This window comes from Alosa pseudoharengus, unplaced genomic scaffold (assembly GCF_046254945.1).
Source record: "Alosa pseudoharengus isolate Yale_2024_CS ecotype anadromous, Long Island Sound unplaced genomic scaffold, YU_APseudo_1.1 YU_APseudo_1.1_scf_1, whole genome shotgun sequence".
In the NCBI taxonomy this organism is placed as follows: Eukaryota; Metazoa; Chordata; class Actinopteri; order Clupeiformes; family Clupeidae; genus Alosa; species Alosa pseudoharengus.
In genome coordinates, this window is record NW_027468564.1 from 10,541,204 (window position 1) to 10,561,773 (window position 20,570).

The 20,570-nt window shown below is 45.8% G+C and overlaps 1 protein-coding gene across 1 annotated transcript in view; it reads right to left on the bottom strand.

Annotated features, from left to right (window-relative positions):
- The window catches only part of LOC143136509 (NACHT, LRR and PYD domains-containing protein 3-like), a 207,213-nt gene that overhangs the window by 94,235 nt on the left and 92,408 nt on the right, over positions 1-20,570 (bottom strand). The window lies entirely within an intron of this gene.

Here is a 20,570-nt window from a genome sequence, read left to right on the forward strand (position 1 = left end):
ATTAAGCACATGCTCATTTCAGACCAGGCCCATGGGGTCAGAGGTCAAGGGTAGGGACCCTAAAACCATAGATATTAGAAAGCTAGATACCGCATTGGGCTCCAGAACGTACGTAAATAGCGACGCCATCTTGGTGGGGGCAACAATCACTGGAGGCCAATGGAGGAGCATGTGACTCTGACTGGAAATCAGACAGGTGTCCGTGATGTGTTGCCCATAGACAATAAAGGTGCTGCCCCCAGCAATATGGCAGCCGCATTTACGATGCCACCTGATAGAACTTTCTAATATCTATGCCTAAAACCATGTAGGCTAAGCCCCATTGTCTGCTCCAGGGTTGACCCTCACATCCAGATTTACAATACACATACTCATCCAGATTTTTTTTTTACTTCAACCATCTATTTTACTTTAATACAGATCATTGTCCACACACCTGCATGCATCCTATGTGTCTGCCACTAACGCGACAAGAGGCCTATGCTTTGACACTTTTCACGTTTCAGCCAATCAAATGACAGCATATCTAAACTGGTTGTACTGGATATGTAGGCTACACTTTATGAGTACGCATCATGAACTACTTCATCATAATAAAACAAATAATACGAATGACTTCGCTAAAGTATTGGTATGACAATTGTCACCCCAAAGTGATATGTCCCTATGCAAACATATGCCCTTGCTGGTCACAGGCTAGCGCCTGTAGTAGGTTAGCCTATCTAGTTACGCACGACGTTTTTGTGCTTGACGCCAAATCTGGACCTGGCAGAAGAGTAGGCTACCTCGACATATTATGCTAGCCTACTATGTAGTTAAATTAAGATATAGAATATATTCAGTAGCCTATCTTATATTTGAATGTTAGCAAGCCCACATTTAGCCTACTAGTGGTTTGTTTGTTAGGGCAAGGCCTGCTTACTTACCCCAAAGGCGGAAATCTTAAACAACGACGACAAGTTCATGCAACGAAATTCTAATTAGTTATTCCAAATATTCCACATACCGAAAACACAAAGTGAATGACAATATGAACACATTAAATAGTGAGTCTCTTACCTTAGGCTACAAACGGTGTGCTCTCAAAAGCCTACAAGATAAAAACTTACTGACGCGGAGTCTGACTATGTACTTTCGCTTTTGGTTAGACCTACTTAAAAGTCCCTCCCCTTGTCAAAAGCGATTTTAGATCTTAGCTTTAATGAAAGTTATGGTAGGCTAAATTGATTCCAGTAAATAAAGTGAAAGATCAGCGCTCATCTGTCGAGGTGCAGGATTAGTAGGTAGCTTATAAAATATATAATAATTGAATCTACTCTGCCGACCGAAAGCTTGCCCTGATTCAAAGTAAAAACATTGGATTTGCAGACAAACTTTTGGACAATCGTATAGTTCATGCTGTGCCAATATAATATAATATGATTTTTCTAGGCTACCATGTGTTTAGTAGCAGATAGGCCTACTGCAGTAGATAATAGCCTAATATTTTCACAAAGATTAAATGCAATTTAAAACAGGACATTCTCTCATGAAAATAGATTAGAAATCTGTGGATGGGAAAGATAACCAATAGTCACAAAATAACTGGAGCTGAAAATAATGAAATGCTGTTTTATTATTTAAGCTAGTTGGTTATGTTTGAACATGAAGACTTCCTAAAACATGGCTGAGATTAACACCAGAGCTCAAGTTTGAAATTTACCCATTTCAAATAAATGCTTAATTATGCACATATAATAATGTTGTGGCCTAGGCCTATTCTACACATGTCAACTTATGAAGGAACCGTCACCATGACAACAACATGTGTTTTTAGTTAATGCAATCAGAATGTAGAATGCTACAGCGATGTACAACTGATTTCTAAAGTCTATGTGAATGAACAGCAGCAGGAGAGCTGGTCTCTTCCGCGGACTCTGGTGCTTGTGCAGCGTGTGGTCACTAAGTGATCAGGGACACAGGGACACAGAGTCTGAATAGCCAAGCTCACACCCTACATAGAGGGGCTCAATGAATGTGGAGGTGCACAGGGACACAGAGTCTGAGTAGCCAAGGTCACATCCTACATAGAGGGGCTCAATGAATGTGGAGGTGAACGTGTGCAGGTGGGTGAGTGGGTCCAAGGAGACACTGTGTTTTTTCATACACCACAGCTACCCTCACTTATAGTGGAGAGTTACAATATTACTTATTGATGGGGCACTAAATTACAATATGGGGGTCCTGACCATTTTACATAGTTGCAGTCTCACAGTTTGCCACTAGGTGACCTCCTGACTATTCTCTTCACAAACTTGCCTTTGCAGTTTCCCTGTTGGCCACTAGGGGCACTCTCTACACTGGCATGCCTTTGCAGTTTCCCTGTTTGCCACTAGGAGCACTCTTCAGCACTCTCTACACTGGCATGCCTTTGCAGTTTACCTGTTTGCCACTAGGGGCACTCTTCAGCACTCTCTACACTGGCATGTGAATACATCATGCCAATCATGTAGGCCTATTGTGATCTCACAACTGGAGTGATGTTGGTGTCATGAAGCCTAGCATGCCTTTGCAGTTTCCCTGTGTGCCACTAGGGGCACTCTTGAGCACTTTCTACACTGGCATGCCTTTGCAGTTTCCCTGTGTGCCACTAGGGGCACTCTCCAGCACTCTCTACACTGGCATGCCTTTGCAGTTTCCCTGTGTGCCACTAGGGGCACTCTCCAGCACTCTCTACACTAGCATGCCTTTGCAGTATACAGCTCTCCCCTAGAGGCACTCTTAATATACAAGGATACAGTAACAGAAGACAAAATAATTAAGACAACCAGGCAAGGAAAATGCATGTATAGTGAATGTAAAACACATGAGTATTTCAATGTGCTTTAGCTTCACATAAACCACAGGCTTTCAGTGATCCCCTGGTGGCCAGTGAAGGCATTGCTGGTGGTCTCTGACCAGGCATTTTAAATGTAGTTTCAATGTTATGATTGACACATTATCACACTATTTTTTTCAGGGTTTTTTTTCCGGGGCTTGGATATGCCCGCCTCCTTGTTGTCCCTGTCAAGGTTGCCATGGTCGTGGAAAGTGAATGGGGAGCCATACGTAAGCCATATGTAAGGTTATTTACATTACAGGAAGGGGCGGGGTATGTGTAGACAACTGCCATATTGTCTGCTGTCTGATGTTATAAAAACCAGCGTCATGGTTACGGTACTCCACTGAGCCAGTGACGTAACTCAGTCAGTTAACACGATAGCCAGTTACCCTAGAATACCAGCGTCATGGTTACGCTACTCCACTGAGCCAGTGACGTAACTCAGTCAGTTAACACGATAGCCAGTTACCCTAGAATACCAGCGTCATGGTTACGCTACTCCACTGAGCCAGTGACGTAACTCAGTCAGTTAACATAGCCAGTTACCCTAGAATACCAGCGTCATGGTTACGCTACTCCACTGAGCCAGTGACGTAACTCAGTCAGTTAACACAATAGCCAGTTACCGTAGAACACCAGCGCTACACCCTCATGAAAACAAAACTGTCCAAACATCCTCTTAAGACTGAAATGGTCAACTACTGTACTGTTACTTTGTCTACAATTATGCATTTGTGTAGGACTCAGTGGTGGGTAGAGTACTGAAAATCTATACTCAAGTAAAGTACAATTAAGCCTACTCCCTTAAAAAATGACTCAAGTTCAAGTGAAAATTCCCTTTTGAGAAACGTATTCAAGTGAAAGTAAAAAAGTTTGCATTTAATTAAGTACAAGTAATATTTGTATACTTTTATATTTGTAAGTTGTGTGGGCACTTATCAGGCAGCTATTGTCCTATTCAAGTTTAAATTAGATTAGATTAGATTCTTTATAGATATTGTGCAGAGTAAGTACATAGACAACAAAATGCAGTTTGCGTCTAAGCAGAAGTTCAAAAAAGCATGTGATGTACAGAATGGACAAGTGGTGCATAAACAGGACAAGAAGTATACTGTAGTAGTAGCAGTAGCCTATAGACAGTCAGTAGTATACAGTTGGATTATAGAAGGTGGTTTAGAGTCATAATGTACAGCTATGTGCAGTGTGGTAACAGTATCATTGTACCAAACAGTAACATTATAAGAGTAGTAAGAATATGTGTACATATATGCACGATGAATAGTATGAAGAGCAATGGCACATTATGTATAAGTGTAAGTATGGTATATTTGTAAATAAATATAATAAATAGATATATAATAAATAGATAGGGGGGGGGGCTGTTGTCCCTGTCAAGGTTGCCATGGTCGTGGAAAGGGGAGGCATACGTAAAGTTGTTTACATTACAGGAAGGGGCGGGATATGTGTAGATGTAGCAGAATGAAGTGGTGCAGTAAGGTTGTTTACATTACAGGAAGGGGCGGCATATGTGTAGATGTAGAATGAAGTGGTGCAGTAAGGTTGTTTACATTACAGGAAGGGGCGGGATATGTGTAGATGTAGCAGAATGAAGTGGTGCAGTAAGGTTGTTTACATTACAGGAAGGGGCGGGATATGTGTAGATGTAGCAGAATGAAGTGGTGCAGTAAGGTTGTTTACATTACAGGAAGGGGCGGGATATGTGTAGATGTAGCAGAATGAAGTGGTGCAGTAAGGTTGTTTACATTACAGGAAGGGGCGGGATATGTGTAGATGTAGAATGAAGTGGTGCAGTGCCCACTTTTCATTCAAGCACAGGTGGCTGCATTGTGAGTGGCTCTCGGTAGCCAGATATGGGCCAATCAGTACAACAGCGCCTATATTTAAATTCAAGGACCTCATTGTGCTATGCCAGACGTCAAAGGCCCGCCCTTTTTTACCTCCCTGACAATTGCCATCGCCGCAGGTATGATCGCGCTTCCTGTGCTATTTTACTGGGTTAAGGATATTGATCTCTGAATTATATCTTTGGGTTAAAGTCCCATCGTGGTGTAGTCAGCTATTATAAAATCTATACCACTTGCCACATAGACAACTGCCATACCAATAAAGGTTCAGTACTCGAAGCTTCAGAACTCTATGAGGACATCTGGTGGTGAGAGTTAGGAGAGCATTGGGTCACAAACTGCTTCATAGATATTAGCCATGAATTTCTTTGAGTCGAAGATGAATACATTTTGAGTATGAATTAATGGATAAATAAATAATGACATACATTACTAAGCCTATTTGGGACCTTGCATAAATAAAAATGTAATTACCTTCTCTAGACAAAAAAAAAATCAATAAAGTAAGGACTTTGGTTGTGAACATGTCATGTTTGTAAACAAATACATCAATTTGGGAGGGAAATGAATGAAGAACACATTACACATTGTACACACATTTCTGTGATTATTTTGAGTACGTAGTGTAGAGCAACTTGGTCTCCTCAGCCAGATAGGTGAGATAGGCAGTGCAGAAGGCATAGGCTATATGAGCAATCTAACAGTCTGACATGTAGTCTACTGCCAGTGTAGTGTTTATAGAAACTGTTTGAGTCAATTGATTGGGGAAGTGCTTTGACAGTGGCAAGGACATACTTTGGGACGGTGAAAGTCCTTGTGACCGTTAACAAACAGTGATGGTGGTTATGGACAATAACAGTGCTCGTGGACAAGTCAGTGATGGTGCTTGTGGACAATAACAGTGCTCGTGGACAGGTCAGTGATGGTGCTTGTGGACAATAACAGTGATGGTGCTCATGGACAATAACAGTGCTCGTGGACAGGTCAGTGATGGTGCTTAAGGACAATAACAGTGCTCGTGGACAGGTCAGTGATGGTGCTCATGGACAATAACAGTGCTCGTGCAGGTCAGTGATGGTGCTTATGGACAATAACAGTGCTCGTGGACAGGTCAGGGGGATATGATTGTGCTTGGTGACAAGTGTTTGTGGGAACAGAAATGAAATGTCATTTTTATTCAGAAATAGAATGTGTTCCACTGTGCCAGGGCTGAGTCTGTTTCTCCTCTTGCTGACCACTTCACCAGCTTTAGAAATCAAACCGCTCACATGGCACAGAGGAGGCTGGTGTGCACAGAATATTTGGGGCCAGCACATACAAATGAGGACAGACGTGCTTGTGCTGAGCCCAACACTGGAGTGGGTCTTCTGAGCGTGGGATGTCTGGCTCACTCAAGTACTGCTGCACCTCTACAGTGGCATCTGCAGTGGCACTTTTCACCTTCCTGCTCTCCCAAACATGTGGCTCCAGCAAATCCCATAGGCCAGTTCCTGAATGGGGACAAAAAACAATGCATTACAAAAATACAATATAAACATGGCCATATTGACCATAGATTCATAGCTGAGGATTCAGCAGGCTCTTGTGCTTTTGGGTCAGGTGGAGTGCTGTCTCTTAAAAGAGAAGAACATTCGGCCGTGAGCCTTCTCACAGCATATTGGGAATTCCCTGAATTGCAAAACCCCATTGTTTTGAATCGTAGATCCAGGAGAGTGGCCAGGGAGTGTTGACTGGCTGTCTCGTAGTGACTCAACCTTTCAGTCATGAGCCGCGTGAGGTTGTTGCAGAGCTGCTTAGCCATCTCACCCTTCACCTCCCGCTGTTTGGACGTTATGGCCTCAGCATTCGTACAAGGGGAACAATTTTGGAGCCAGAGACAGTTTTTTTCTGCTGACAGCTCCACCGTTGCCTCTTTTAGGGGAGACAATGCTCCAAGGCATTCAGATATGCTCTGGTACTCAGCAGAGGTCAGAGCCGCCAAATGGGTGCACAGTGACACCACTGCAGCACCGACTGGTTCCCTCTGCTCATCCAGCCTGGACATCATGTGGTAGCTGCTGTTCCAGCGTGTGTCCACTTCCTGCACAAGCTTGTGAGTGGGCATCCCCATCTGCTGCTGGATGCTGAGGAGCCGCTCTGCTCTCTGGCCACGGTGCTGGTCCTCAAATAGGCCGCAATCTTCCTTGCCTTGCCCCTGATTTCTTCAAGACCCGGTGTCTGGTCAGTGGCTTTCTTCACCACCAGCTTTAAAGCATGGCCAACACAAATGCTGTGTCTGACTGGCAAAATAGTCCCACATGCCATCATGTGCTATGTTGGCTGCCGCATGCCTCTCTGAGAACTTCCCCACAGATAATAAAATGGTGGACAATTTGTCATCACCATCAATGAAATGACAAGTGATGGCAAGATAAGCATCCATATGGATTGATGTCAATAGGCTATTAGGCTATTTGTTTTATCTCACTCTTTATTCATTTATTTATTTATTTATTTATTTATGTATGTATGTATGTATGTATTCATCATCATCTGTCCTCAGCACTACTTGTGTAGTGCACACATTCTCAGACCTGTCACTTATCATCGTAGGGGAGGATTTTGGAATCATTCCCACATTATAATCATCAGCCAATCAAGGTGGTTACTTCAATCAAGCTTGTGCATAAGTAATGACATCATCCATAGCAACAGGGCTCTTCTCTTATCTTAGGAGTTGTCACTTTTCCTTACTAAGAGTAGGTCTGATAGGCTTTGTGAATAACTTTAAAAGAGAAAACTCTTTTAATTTCAGATAAAATGCTTTGTGAATACGGCCCCTGGTGAAGTAAGTTCCACTGATTACAGTGGAAGCTAATTGTTGCAGACACAACGTGAACAGAACACTTAAGTTACGTGCCTGGTGTAGAATGCCTGTAAAGAATGAAAATGTAGCATTTAATCAGTTAGGACTAATACAACATTTTTGATTTGTTTTGTCATCAGTAGGCATACACAGACCAGAGAAATGAAAGAATACTCAATTCCTACCCCCTTGGTCCATGTCAAAACTTTGTACTTTTCATTATGTGTCTAATGGATGACACAGAGGAGGCGTAATGCTGATCTGTCAACATTTATATTCTGGAATGCAAGGAATGGCAAGGTTACCAGGCAACACACACAGGCAGAGGAACAGATTCTGGCATCCCCCTATCCAGACCTCCCAAAGAATAAAATAAAAACATTCTGTTCTTCAATACACTACACTGTGTGAACTCAAAGCAGCTCTGCTAACGTAACGCTGGTAATCACTGCAGCGCTTCATGGTGTTGTTCAATACACTACACCAGTGGTTCTCAAATGGGGGTATGCGTACCCCTGGGTACGTGAAGGCACTCCAGGGGGTACGTGAGATTTTAACCCTTAGAACCCGATTGACGCAAAGTGCGTCAAAAACACACCCTTTCTTCTCTGTTACATTGCTCCGCAACTGTTCATCGCAGCGAGATGAATCCGTTATTCCGTGACAGAGCAGAAGTGGGGCTTTCCAATGAGACCACGTTAAAGTATGAAAAATAAAATCATGAAATTAAAACAAATTGCATCATATTTACAGTCTATACTTCTCTGCGTTAAACCTGCGCACCCATTACTCTCGTTTGAATTACTCGCGAACCCGTGAACGTATAGACATGGAAGGCATATCAGATGAAAGAGGAGACACAGGGCTATCCATTGGTACCAAGTATGTCGATCTTTCTGGCTTATGAAAACACGAAGTGACTGCAAAATAATAATGTCATGTACACAAACAAAGGCTGCACACCCATTACTCTCGTTTGAATTACTCGCAGACCTGTGATCGCATAGATATGCCACGCATGTCAGATGAAAGAGGAGACAGGGCTATCATTTGATACTAAGTACATCCTTCTGGGTTATAAAACAGACGAAGTGGCAGCAAAATAATAACTTCATATAGCTCGACTTACCTCACGTTTTTGTCTGCTTTTGTGGCAAAGCATGTTTATAATCACACGCTATTATGTGTTTCTCTATGGCAAATAATGTTCATAATCCGGTTTTGAGATCCTAGCAAATTCCTGCATGGCATCCAATTCAAAGCTCACATTGCATCCCAATTTGTTCGACAAAAAACACCTTTTTTGACTTTACTTTGTTCATGGCAATGCAGTACAAAGTTGTAGAGAATCATAGGTGCAGACACCATAGGCACACCACAGGCTAAACTCGGGTCAAGTCAGGTCAGATCAGTTCTGTCACAGATATGGAGCGCAGAAAGGTAATTTTTAATCACTAAATAAAAAATGCCATTTATTTCTGTAAGGCACACACCACATATGTCTGTAAATTGCTCAGCCCCCCAAAATATAAGAATTTTTATAATACGCTTTTTATATTTTAATTCTTTAAAAATAAAAATAAAATCAATGCTAGTACTAAAACATGACAAAATTTAAAAAATATATATATTTAAAAAGTATAATCCATGCAAAAATACTTTAAAAACAATTATTTAATAAATATTTCAGGAAAATATAAGTTTATAAAATGAATTTTATATTTAAGCAGGCTATTCAGTTTCATTATCCTAAAAACCCAGAGTCCCCCCATACCAGGATGGTTCGACCCAACCTGTCACATGCCACCCGCCATCACCTGTCAATCACTGTCAAAACTCAAATGATGGAGTCGTGGTTGAAGCGTAGCGGTAATTCTTGTGCGCTGGTTAGGGGGTACTTGGCTGAAAAAATATTTCACAGGGGGTACATCACTGAAAAAAGGTTGAGAACCACTGCACTACACTGTGTGAACTCAAAGCAGCTCTGCTAGCGTAATGCTGCTAATCACTGCAGCAGCTTCATGGTGTTGTTCAATACACTACACTGTGTGAACTCAAAGCAGCTCTGCTAACGTAATGCTGCTAATCACTGCAGCTTCATGGTGTTGTTCAATACACTACACTGTGTGAACTCAAAGCAGCTCTGCTAACGTAATGCTGCTAATCACTGCAGCTTCATGGTGTTGTTCAATACACTACACTGTGTGAACTCAAAGCAGCTCTGCTAACGTAATGCTGCTAATCACTGCAGCTTCATGGTGTTGTTCAATACACTACACTGTGTGAACTCAAAGCAGTGATTAGCAGCATTACGCTAGCAGTGTCAGACGCCCTGCAAACACCGAATTCAAGCCACAGTACTCAGTGAAGACAATTAAGCATGGTGGTGCAAGCATCATGATATGGGGATGTTTCTCCTACTACGGTGTTGGTCCTATTTACCGCATACCAGGGATCATGGATCAGTTCGAGTACATCAGGATACTGGAAGAGGTCATGCTGCCATATGCTAAAGAGGAAATGCCTTTGAGGTGGACCTTTCAACAAGATAATGACCCGAAACACACCAGCAAGCAAAAGCATGGTTCCATATGAACAGGATTCAACTGATGGAGTGGCCAGCACAATCCCCGGACCTTAATCCCATAGAAAACTTGTGGGCTGACATAAAAAGTGCAGTGCATGAGGCAAAACCAAGAAAAAAAGAGGAATTGTGGAATACAGTACAATTAACCTGGGCTGCAATACCTGTTGAACGATGCCAGAAGTTGGTTGACTCCATGCACCACAGATGTGAAGCAGTTATCAGAAACCGTGGTTTTGCAACAAAATATTAGTTTAGGATACTCAGCCAAGTTCACTTATCAAGAATTTCTTAGTTTGTACAGTACATTTTTGAGTTTCCAAGGAAATATGGCAACGCTGCTATTTCTTTGAACATGGCATTTCGGACTTTCTATGAAATATCATTATTATTATTTAAGTTTTGATGACTTTGCCCAATTGTTTTGCTTTGGAATAGAATGTACTGTGTCCCCAATGCATCTGTGTTCATGAAAGTAGGATTTGTTTGAAGAATTTTGACATTTACTCATTTTTCTAAAGGCACTGCTATTATTTTGAGCACAACTGTATATAAGTAAATATAATATAATATAAGTAAATACAATATAAAAGTAAATATAAGAGGAGGAAGTGGATACAGGGGGGTGGGGATAGTCACTAAATGGTCTTTTACTGTTTCAGTAAATAAAAGTAAATATAATGTAAAAGTAAATGTAATATATATATAAGTAAATATAATATAAGTAAATACAATATAAAAGTAAATATAAGAGGAGGAAGTGGATACAGGGGGCGGGGAGGTAGTCACTAAATGGTCTTTTACTGTTGTTACTGTCTGAAGGAGAGGAGGGGCAGAAAAGCCTCACCTTATTGCAGACACGCATGCACATACACACACACACACACAGTAAGACTGTGAGATTCCTTTATGTCATTTGTGCCGTCACCACTAAACAGGTTCATAGCTTTGTTTTGCAGGGATTGTAATATACATTTCAGTCAAGACTACCCAGTTAATTAGTCCAGATAGTTAAATACTATTTGTAATGCATAATGTTTCATTTAGTGGTATGGCTCTGCAATGAAGCCCCCTGCCCTTCCACGTGTAAACATGAAGAGCAGCCAGGTAAACCCCCCATGGGGTACAGAACAGACCAGGCATCAATGACAGCAACTAGACATTGATAAGGCAGATGTATGAGGAGGAGATGGGGTGGAGGTGGGGTACAGAACAGAGGAGCCATCGTCAACACTAAACAACCTCATAGCTTTCACAGTTCTGCAGAGATTGTAATGAACATTGGTGGTAGAATTGTAGTGTTTTTACACAAGGAATGGCAATAGTTACATGGAACAGTTGTTGGGTGTATCTTACCCTGGTTGCTGCATGAGGTAGCACTGTTTCCCATCAGAACTGTATTTGATCTCCTTCTGTGAACTGACTGTGTGTTTGCAGCTCTGGGCCCAGAGGAAGGCTGTAAAAGGGACTTGGTAAGTAGTGTTAAGAGAACCCAGGCCATCTGTACTGAAAAAGCTCAAACAATCACAGTTATCCATCCCTGGCTACTTCACCACCTCTACCTGTGAAGTCAAAAACCTTGGTGTCACAATTGATTCTACCCTTTCCTTTGACTCTCACATCAAATACATCACTCAAAGCCCAACATAATCTTGCTCCCTCTTATCTTTCAAGCCTCCTGACCCCTTACCCACCTACCCGCACCTTACGCTCCACTGATGCCCACCTCCTATCCACCCCCACTGCACATCTCCGTTCCATGGGTGACAGGGCTTTTAGCGTGGCTGGCCCCCAATCTCTGGAACTCTCTTCCACTCCCACACACTCTGTGATTAATTAATCTAAATTAAGCGCATGCATTCATTTTTGCTATGAACATAAAAAAAAATGTTGACAGATGAGTGAATCAATGAAGAGCCAAACCAAACATTAAAGACTTTAAAGTTAAACATCTCTGTTTTATTATAATTTCCCTTTTGGCTCAGGCATCAGCGTAGTTTAGGGTGACCACCCCTCCCGCGTAGCGCGTGCGCGCACAGCGTTTGAAGCCCAATTCATGCGTCCCGCAAATTGAGACTGTGTAACGCATAATCAATGCTTGCTCAAAAAAAGTTGGTCGCTCTATATCCTGCAGCCAGTTGCACCAGTTGAACGTAAGTTCCATCTTAGCTTATGTAACGGGCCCCTGCGTTGTGTTCTGTGCGAGTCTGCTTTTCAAGTAAAGAATGGCCATGCACTGGTGTTCTGGTCGCTTTATTCCATCGAAGTGGAGCTGTACACATTGACATAAAACAAGAAACTTGTGACATTCAGTCTTCATACACACGGGATATCAGTAGCCTTTCCTCAGATCAGCAACCGCAGACTCAAACCAGTATGGATAAACTTAACCTACGTGTTATGAACACGCTAGGTCTACATGAGCATTAACGAAATTTACTGTACATAAATTCGTCACTAAAACACACAGCAATGCCACTTACACATTATATAACAACCAGACTAAACACCTTATAACAAAGACATACACTGAATTCAACATACCTGTACACATTGACATAAAACAAGAAACTTGTGACATTCAGTCTTCATACACACGGGATATCAGTAGCCTGTTAGCAGAGGAAACAGTGTGCTTAATCTAAATGCATCAAATACAAAATCGCACCGTATGTATCTAAGTTTGCTTGTTCACTAACATCACCTACACCCTTATGACTGCATTATAATGCATATATATGGATTTTATAGACTGAAAACAAATGTTCATAATGCGGCTAACAACAAGTATACCTTTCCTCAGATCAGCAACCGCAGACTGAGGAAAAACCGGGGATGCCAACAAAACGAAACTTAGTCTCTTAAAGGGGCAGTACAGGTTAACTGTAACGATCCTGTGTTCCCTGTCCCTCTTTTGTTTACTTCCTGTCAGCCATGTGCTCCTTTGTTTGTCTTGCCATGTCCCAGTTCCCTGTGTCTCCGCCCCTCACCTGTTTGTCATTATTAGTCTGCTCATTTAATTATGATTTCCAGCCCTGTGTTCACCTGTCTCTCGTTTTACCTTGTTTCGTGTCCACCTGTGCCTTGTTAAGTCCCTGTGTATTTAAACCCTCTGTCTCCCCTCAGTCCCCTGTCGGTCTTTGATGTTGTTTCGTGGTTGTAGTGTGCATTTTGTATTAAAGATTTCTGTTCTGACGTTTACGTGTGCCTCGATCGCTACTTGCCCTGCGCCTCGGTCCAGCTCTCCATACTGCAACCCTGACAGAAAGACCGACCGACAAGCATGGAAGAAGGCAAGTTTTTTGATTTTAATTCTGACTTGCCACTGCACCTAATGCCCTGGGAGCTGTTCTGGGAGGATGAAGAGGAGGGGGAAAACTCTGAGGATGACTGGTCCTCTGAGGAGGAGGGACCAGGCCCCTCTCCAGTCCCAACTCCCCAACGCCCTGGGCCTGCAGTTCTTCCGGTAGCTCCCTCTCCAGCCCCGATTCAGACTCCTGCGCCGGCTCCCGCTCCAGCCCCGATTCCGGTGCCAGCCCCGCGCTCTGAAGCGCCTCCGAGTTCTAGTCCCGAGTCCCCGCGCTCTGAAGCGCCTCCGAGTTCTAGTCCCGAGTCCCCGCGCTCTGAAGCGCCTCCGAGTTCCAGTCCCGTGTCCCCGCGCTCTGAAGCGCCTCCGAGTTCTAGTCCCGATTCCCCGCGCTCTGAAGCGCCTCCGGCTCCAGTCCCGATTCTGGCTCCAGCCCCGATTCCGGCTCCAGCGCTGATTCCGGCTCCAGCCCCAGTCCCGATTCCGGCTCCAGCCCCAGTCCCGATTCCGGCTCCAGCCCCAGTCCCGATTCCGGTTCCAGCTCCCTCTCCAGCCCCGAATCAGACTCCTACACCGGCTCAGGCTCCAGTCCCAACTCCGACTCCAGCTCCAGTCCCGACTCTGGCTCCAGTCGCGGTTTCCACTCCGGCTCCAGTCGCGGTTTCGACTCCGGCTCCAGCTCCCGCTCCTGATCCAGCTCCCGATCCAGCCCCGATTCAGACTCCTGCGCCGGCTCCCGCTCCAGCCCCGATTCTGGCTCCAGCCCCGATTCCGGCCCCAGCCCTGATTCCAGCTCAAGCCCTGATTCCGGCTCCAGCTCAAGCCCTGATTCCGGCTCCAGTCCCGATTTTGGCTCCAGCTCAAGCCCTGATTCCGGCTCCAGTCCCGATTTTGGCTCCAGCTCCAGTCCCGATTCTGGCTCCAGCTCCAGCCCTGATTCCAGCTCCAGCTCAAGCTCTGATTCCGGCTCCAGCTCCAGTCCCGACTCAGGCTCCAGTCCCGACTCAGGCTCCAGTCCCGACTCAGGCTCCAGTCCCGACTCAGGCTCCAGTCCCGACTCAGGCTCCAGTCCCGACTCAGGCTCCAGTCCCGACTCAGGCTCCAGTCCCGACTCAGGCTCCAGTCCCGACTCCGGTTCCAGCTCCCTCTCCATCCCTGAGTCAAGCTCCTGTGCCAGCTCGTGCTCCAGTTCTGACTCCGGCTCCCATGACTCCAGTCCCTGCTCCGCCTCCCGCGCCGAGTTCGGCTCCTGCTCCGGCTCCGCCTCCCGCGCCGAGTCCTGCTCCGGCTCCGCCGAGTCCAGCTCCTACTCCTGCTCCGCCTCCCGCGCCGAGTCCGGCTCCTGCTCCGCCTCCCGCGCCGAGTCCGGCTCCTGCTCCGCCTCCCGCGCCGAGTCCGGCTCCTGCTCCGCCTCCCGCGTCGAGTCCGGCTCCTGCTCCGGCTCCGCCTCCCGCGCCGGCTCCTGCTCCAGCTCCGCCGGCTCCGCCTCCTGCTCCAGCTCCGCAGAGTCCGGCTCCGGCTCCGGCTTCTGCTCCGGCTCCTGCACCGGCTCCTCCGGCTCCTGCTCCCGCTCCTCCGAGTCCAGCTCCTGCTCCGCCGAGTCCGGCTCCTGCTCCGGCTCCGCCTCCCGCGCCGAGTCCTGCTCCTGCTCCGGCTCCCGCGCCGAGTCCGGCTCCTGCTCCTGCTCCTGCGCCGAGTCCGGCTCCAGTCCCCGCTCTGGCTCCAGCACCCGCTCCTGTCCTGGGTTTGACTCTGGCTCCGGCTCCAGGCCAGGCTCCGGCTCCAGTACCCCCTCCGGCTCCAGGCCTGGCTCCAGTCCCTACTCCGGTGCCTGCAGCCCAGTCGCCTGAAACGCAGTCCCTGACCGGCCATCCGCCCGGCCGCCTGCCTGAACCGCCGTCCCTGACCGGCCATCCACCCGGCCGTCCGCCCGCCTGAACTGCCGTCCCTGACCGGCCGTCCGCCCGCCTCAACCGCCGTCCCTGTCCGGCCGCCCGCCTGAACCGCCGTCCCTGTCCGGCCGCCCGCCTGAACCGCCGTCCCTGTCCGGCCGTCCGCCCGGTCGCCCGCCTGAACCGCCGTCCCTGACCGGCCGCCCGCCTGGCCCTCCTGCCTTTGGCCCCCTCCACCCACCCTGCTTGGACTTCTCCTTTTTTTTCTGTTGGGCCGTCTGGAATCCGGCCCTTAAAGGGGGGGGTACTGTAACGATCCTGTGTTCCCTGTCCCTCTTTTGTTTACTTCCTGTCAGCCATGTGCTCCTTTGTTTGTCTTGCCATGTCCCAGTTCCCTGTGTCTCCGCCCCTCACCTGTTTGTCATTATTAGTCTGCTCATTTAATTATGATTTCCAGCCCTGTGTTCACCTGTCTCTCGTTTTACCTTGTTTCGTGTCCACCTGTGCCTTGTTAAGTCCCTGTGTATTTAAACCCTCTGTCTCCCCTCAGTCCCCTGTCGGTCTTTGATGTTGTTTCGTGGTTGTAGTGTGCATTTTGTATTAAAGATTCCTGTTCTGACGTTTACGTGTGCCTCGATCGCTACTTGCCCTGCGCCTCGGTCCAGCTCTCCATACTGCAACCCTGACATTAACATGCTCTAAAACTAATACAGGGAAACAAAAATAAATCAGGATTTGGTGAAGGTTCATGAAGCTATTGCAAATAAAATATGAAATAAAGTTTTATTTTTTTAACTCCGTTACATACACCCCTCCTGAAATTCACCAACATCCTGGTGTTAGGAGTGCTTCTGAAAAACTGGGTAATGTCTCACACTGGTACACTGGCTCAAGACAAAAGTAGACCTAGTCCACTAACTATCAACTCAAAAAGGTTACCTCACATGCAAGGTTAAGAGAACATAAGAGGTTGATCAAGTCCCTTACTCCCTTAGATAAATGTGATGCCTGTTACACCACACACACTTGGCCCTAAATACCCACCAATAACCACTCATATGGAAGAAATCAAAGTCAAAATACTCAAAACAAAAAAAACTGGTTAAACTCTATATGATTAACCCTTCAAGAATGGTCTTTGGACCATAGATTCTATTAGCCTGTTCACTGATTTCACTAATCTACCCGCACGAGTCGTAACATGGCCACCGGCCTCAGTACTTCTGTCTGGTAGATCAGGAGCATGTATATCAGTCTGTGTTGAATGTAGTGTATCTGCCTGTGAAGCAGCTGGTGTGGGTGAGCGTTCAGCACTAGCTCTAACTGGACTGACTAATGAACTAGACTCTGCTGAGCCAGTTAGCTGAGGTGCGACTGAATCATCAAATGGTGAAACAATAGATTCCTCTAATCGATCACTTGTGTCATCTTCCTGAGCTGCTGATACTTCAGCTGCATCCTCTTCATTGTCACAGTCCTCATCAGACTCATTACTTATCATTGACTGATCATGATCATGTGAGTTCTCATCCACAGTAGTCTCAAGGAGCGGCAATAAATTCACCTCTAGTAACAGATTCCGGTGAACAGTCCTTATACGTCCTGTGGCATCCTTTATCTTATACACGTGAAGACGAGAGTTTGATCCAATGACTGTGTAGACCCCATCCTCCCACTTGTCAGCCAACTTTCTCTTCCCTCTTTCTCCCTTATTCGCTACTAGAACACGATCTCCCACAGACAGGTAAGTGCCTTTGACTCGTTTGTTGTATTGCTGAGTCTGATGTTGCTGCTCGGCAGAGGAGTGTTTCTGTGCAATTTCCATAGCACTTTTTAGGCCAGAGAGCAGAGACTTTGCGTAAGTATCATAGTTGACGACTCCGGGGTCATTCAGAACTGGCTTAAACATGATGTCTACTGGCAATCTAGGGATGCGTCCAAACATCAGAAAAAAAGGGGTAGCGTAACCCGTAGTTTCATGGACAGTAGCATTGTATGCAAATGTGAGTGTTTGAATTTGCTGGGGCCATTGATGTTTTGCCTTGAGAGGCAGAGTACGAAGCATACTACCCAAAGTACGATTAAATCGTTCTGTAGCACCGTTTCCCATTGGGTGATAGGCTGTCGTACGTGATTTTGCAACACCTGCTAGACGTAGGAGCTCTGCTATCAGATTGCTCTCAAAATTTTTGCCCTGATCAGAATGTATTCTCTCCGGGAAACCGTAAACACAAAATACATTGTCCCACAGTTTCTTGGCGACTTGTTTGGCTGTCTGATTAACACAGGGGAAAGCGTGAGCAAGCTTTGTGAAGTGGTCGGTTACCACAAGAACGTCCACTGAGCGCTGCTTACTATCCTCTGCGGACCAGAAGTCCATACATACAAGTTCCATTGGAAATGAGCTCTTGATACTTTCTAAAGGCGCACGAGCAGCAGGGTCTGGGGACTTTGCGACCACACATCTCTGGCAACATCGAACATATCCTCTAATGTCGCTCTCCATATTAGACCAATAGAAGCGCTGTCTTGCAAGCGATAGAGTTCGGTCCTGTCCCTGATGACCTGCAAGATCATGAAGGCCTGTTAGTGCTCTGTCCTTAAGACTATCAGGTAAAACATATTGGTATCTTTTCTGTTTGGACACAGGATCCTTTGACACTCTGTACAAAATGTCATTCCGAACTTCCAGTTTGTCTAACTGCTTGAACAGCCTAAGGGCCTTTGAATGAACACCATGCCTTTCACGTCTACTTGGCCGCCTTCTGGCAGTGACAAAGGGCAGCACTTTTGAAATGTACGGGTCTTGCTCCTGGGTGAATTGGAGCTCCTGAGCAGAGAACATGGCCAGTGTATCTTGACTGCTTGCGAGCTGTTGCAGTTGTTGAGTTGTGCACATTGCTCGGGACTCTGCCGTGTCAGTCCAGTCACAGTGGGCCTGACAAAGAGCTCTCATTTCGGCTGCGTCACACACAAATCTTGACAGGTGATTGCTAACTGACTTGACTGTTTGAGACTGGGAACTGACCCTGAAAACATCCTGTACCGACTCCTCACCCACATCATCAGCCTCCTGACTGAGACTCACATATGGTTCCTTTAACAACCTTTCGCTAATGGGCCTGGCAAAAACATCCCTGCTTAAAGCATCTGCCACCACATTTCTTTTCCCAGGAAGGTGCTTGAGGTCAAAGGAAAAAGAGGCAAGTTTGGACACCCATCGGAGCTCACAGGCATCCAGTTTGGGCTTTGTCAGAAGGTAAGTAAGGGGATTATTGTCCGTCCAGACAGTGAAGCTATGACCCCTCAACCAGTGGCTAAACTTCTCGCACACACTCCATTTCAAGGCCATAAACTCCAGTCTGTGAGCGGGATATTTCCTTTGTGACACGCTGAGCGTCTTGCTCGCGAAAGCAATAGGCCTGGCTTTTGATTCTCCCAGAGGCACTTGAGAAAGGACTGCTCCAAGGCCATCCAATGAAGCGTCAATCGACAGGATGAAAGGCTGCTCAAAATCTGGATGAGCAAGAATGACACATTCGAGCAACATGACTTTCAGCTTATCAAAAGCATTGTTACATTCCTCTGTCCAATCTGCCGGAGTAAGTTTACGATAAACACCTTGGAACTTCCTGTCTTTAGCTACACAACCTCTCCTTTTTTGCCCTGCAGTAAGTGCAAATAAAGGCTTCGCTATAGCGGAACAGCTGGGTATGAAGTGTTGGTAGTAGAATACCATACCGAGGAAGGACTTTATTTTCCGGACAGAGGGTGTACACTCATCATGCTCCATAAGATGTTGCACCTTCATGTTTGTGATGACCTCCACTTTTGCCGGATCCACAGACACACCTTCTCCATTGATTACATGACCTAAAAACCTCACTTCCTTTTGCAGCAAATGGCATTTCTTTGGGGCCAGTTTCAAGTTGTTCTCTCTCAGCCTCTCAAACACCGTACGCAGTCTTGACAGGGCCTCACTCTCGGATGGAGCATACACTAAAAGATCATCAAGATAGCACAACAGCTTAGTGAAATTCATGTCCCCAAAAATTCCCATCATCATCCTCATAAAGGATGCAGGGCTATTGCACAGCCCTTGAGGCATGCGATTGTATTCATGCAAACCCAGGGGTGTCGTGAATGCTGTGTATTTCTTGTCATCTTCGTGCATTGGGATATTATAAAACCCTGAAGTGAGGTCCATTGTACTAAAAAAACAATTGCCACCAAGAGCGGCCAGACAATCAGATTGGTGCGGTAAAGGGTGGGCATCTTTCAATGTTCGCGCATTCAGCCATTTGAAATCGACACAAATTCGTAGGCCACCATCCTTTTTCCACACCATTACCAGAGGTGATGCATATTTACTTGTGGACTTTCGAATAATTCCCTTTTCCTCCATATCAGTGAGCACCTGCCTCAGCTTCTGATAATGGGCTGGAGGCACCCTCCTATATGGTAAGCGAAATGGACGGTCGTCGGTCAGACGAATGCGGTGAGTGTATTCCTTCACTTCACCACAGTCAAGTGAATGTTTGGAAAAAATGTCCTGGAACTCAGCAAGCAGCTGGGTAAGCTCATTCCTACAAGGTTCACTAATGTGGGACGAATCAATCTTGATGTCAGTCAAGCCAAGCTCCGCCAAACTAGCAGTAGGCTGGATACTAGGACATGGACTGTGAAAAACGCTTGATTGTTGTTTCTCTGAGGCAACATGCAAGCCTTGAAAGACATTAAAATCCTCTAATGCCAAGCAGGGATACACATCAGCCATCTTACAATTTCTCTTCAGTGTGACAGGTTTTTCTGATGGGTTCACAACGGTCATGGGCACCCACCTATCACCCCACAGAGGTGTGATGAGCCGGCCAACAAGAACACCTTGTGGCTGAACTTTGGACCCAGTTGGCTCCACCAAGACCGTGCTGCCAGGTGACATAGGTACATTAGGGGGAAGTCTGCCCCAAACAAGGTGTTCATGCCTGGGTAAGAGAGTGACTGCTTGAGTAAGCTTAACCGTTCCAACCTTGTCAGGAACCTCACTCCCCTTCCATCGCTCAACACTGGTGAACATTGACAAGAAGTGGTCAACTTCAGAATTAGACGGATGTTTGTATCTAGATACAATATCCCAGTAGTTGCTATCAGTCTTTAAATCATGCATTAGGTGTTTGATGACATTTGACCCTAATATAAGGTCATCTGGCTGCTCAG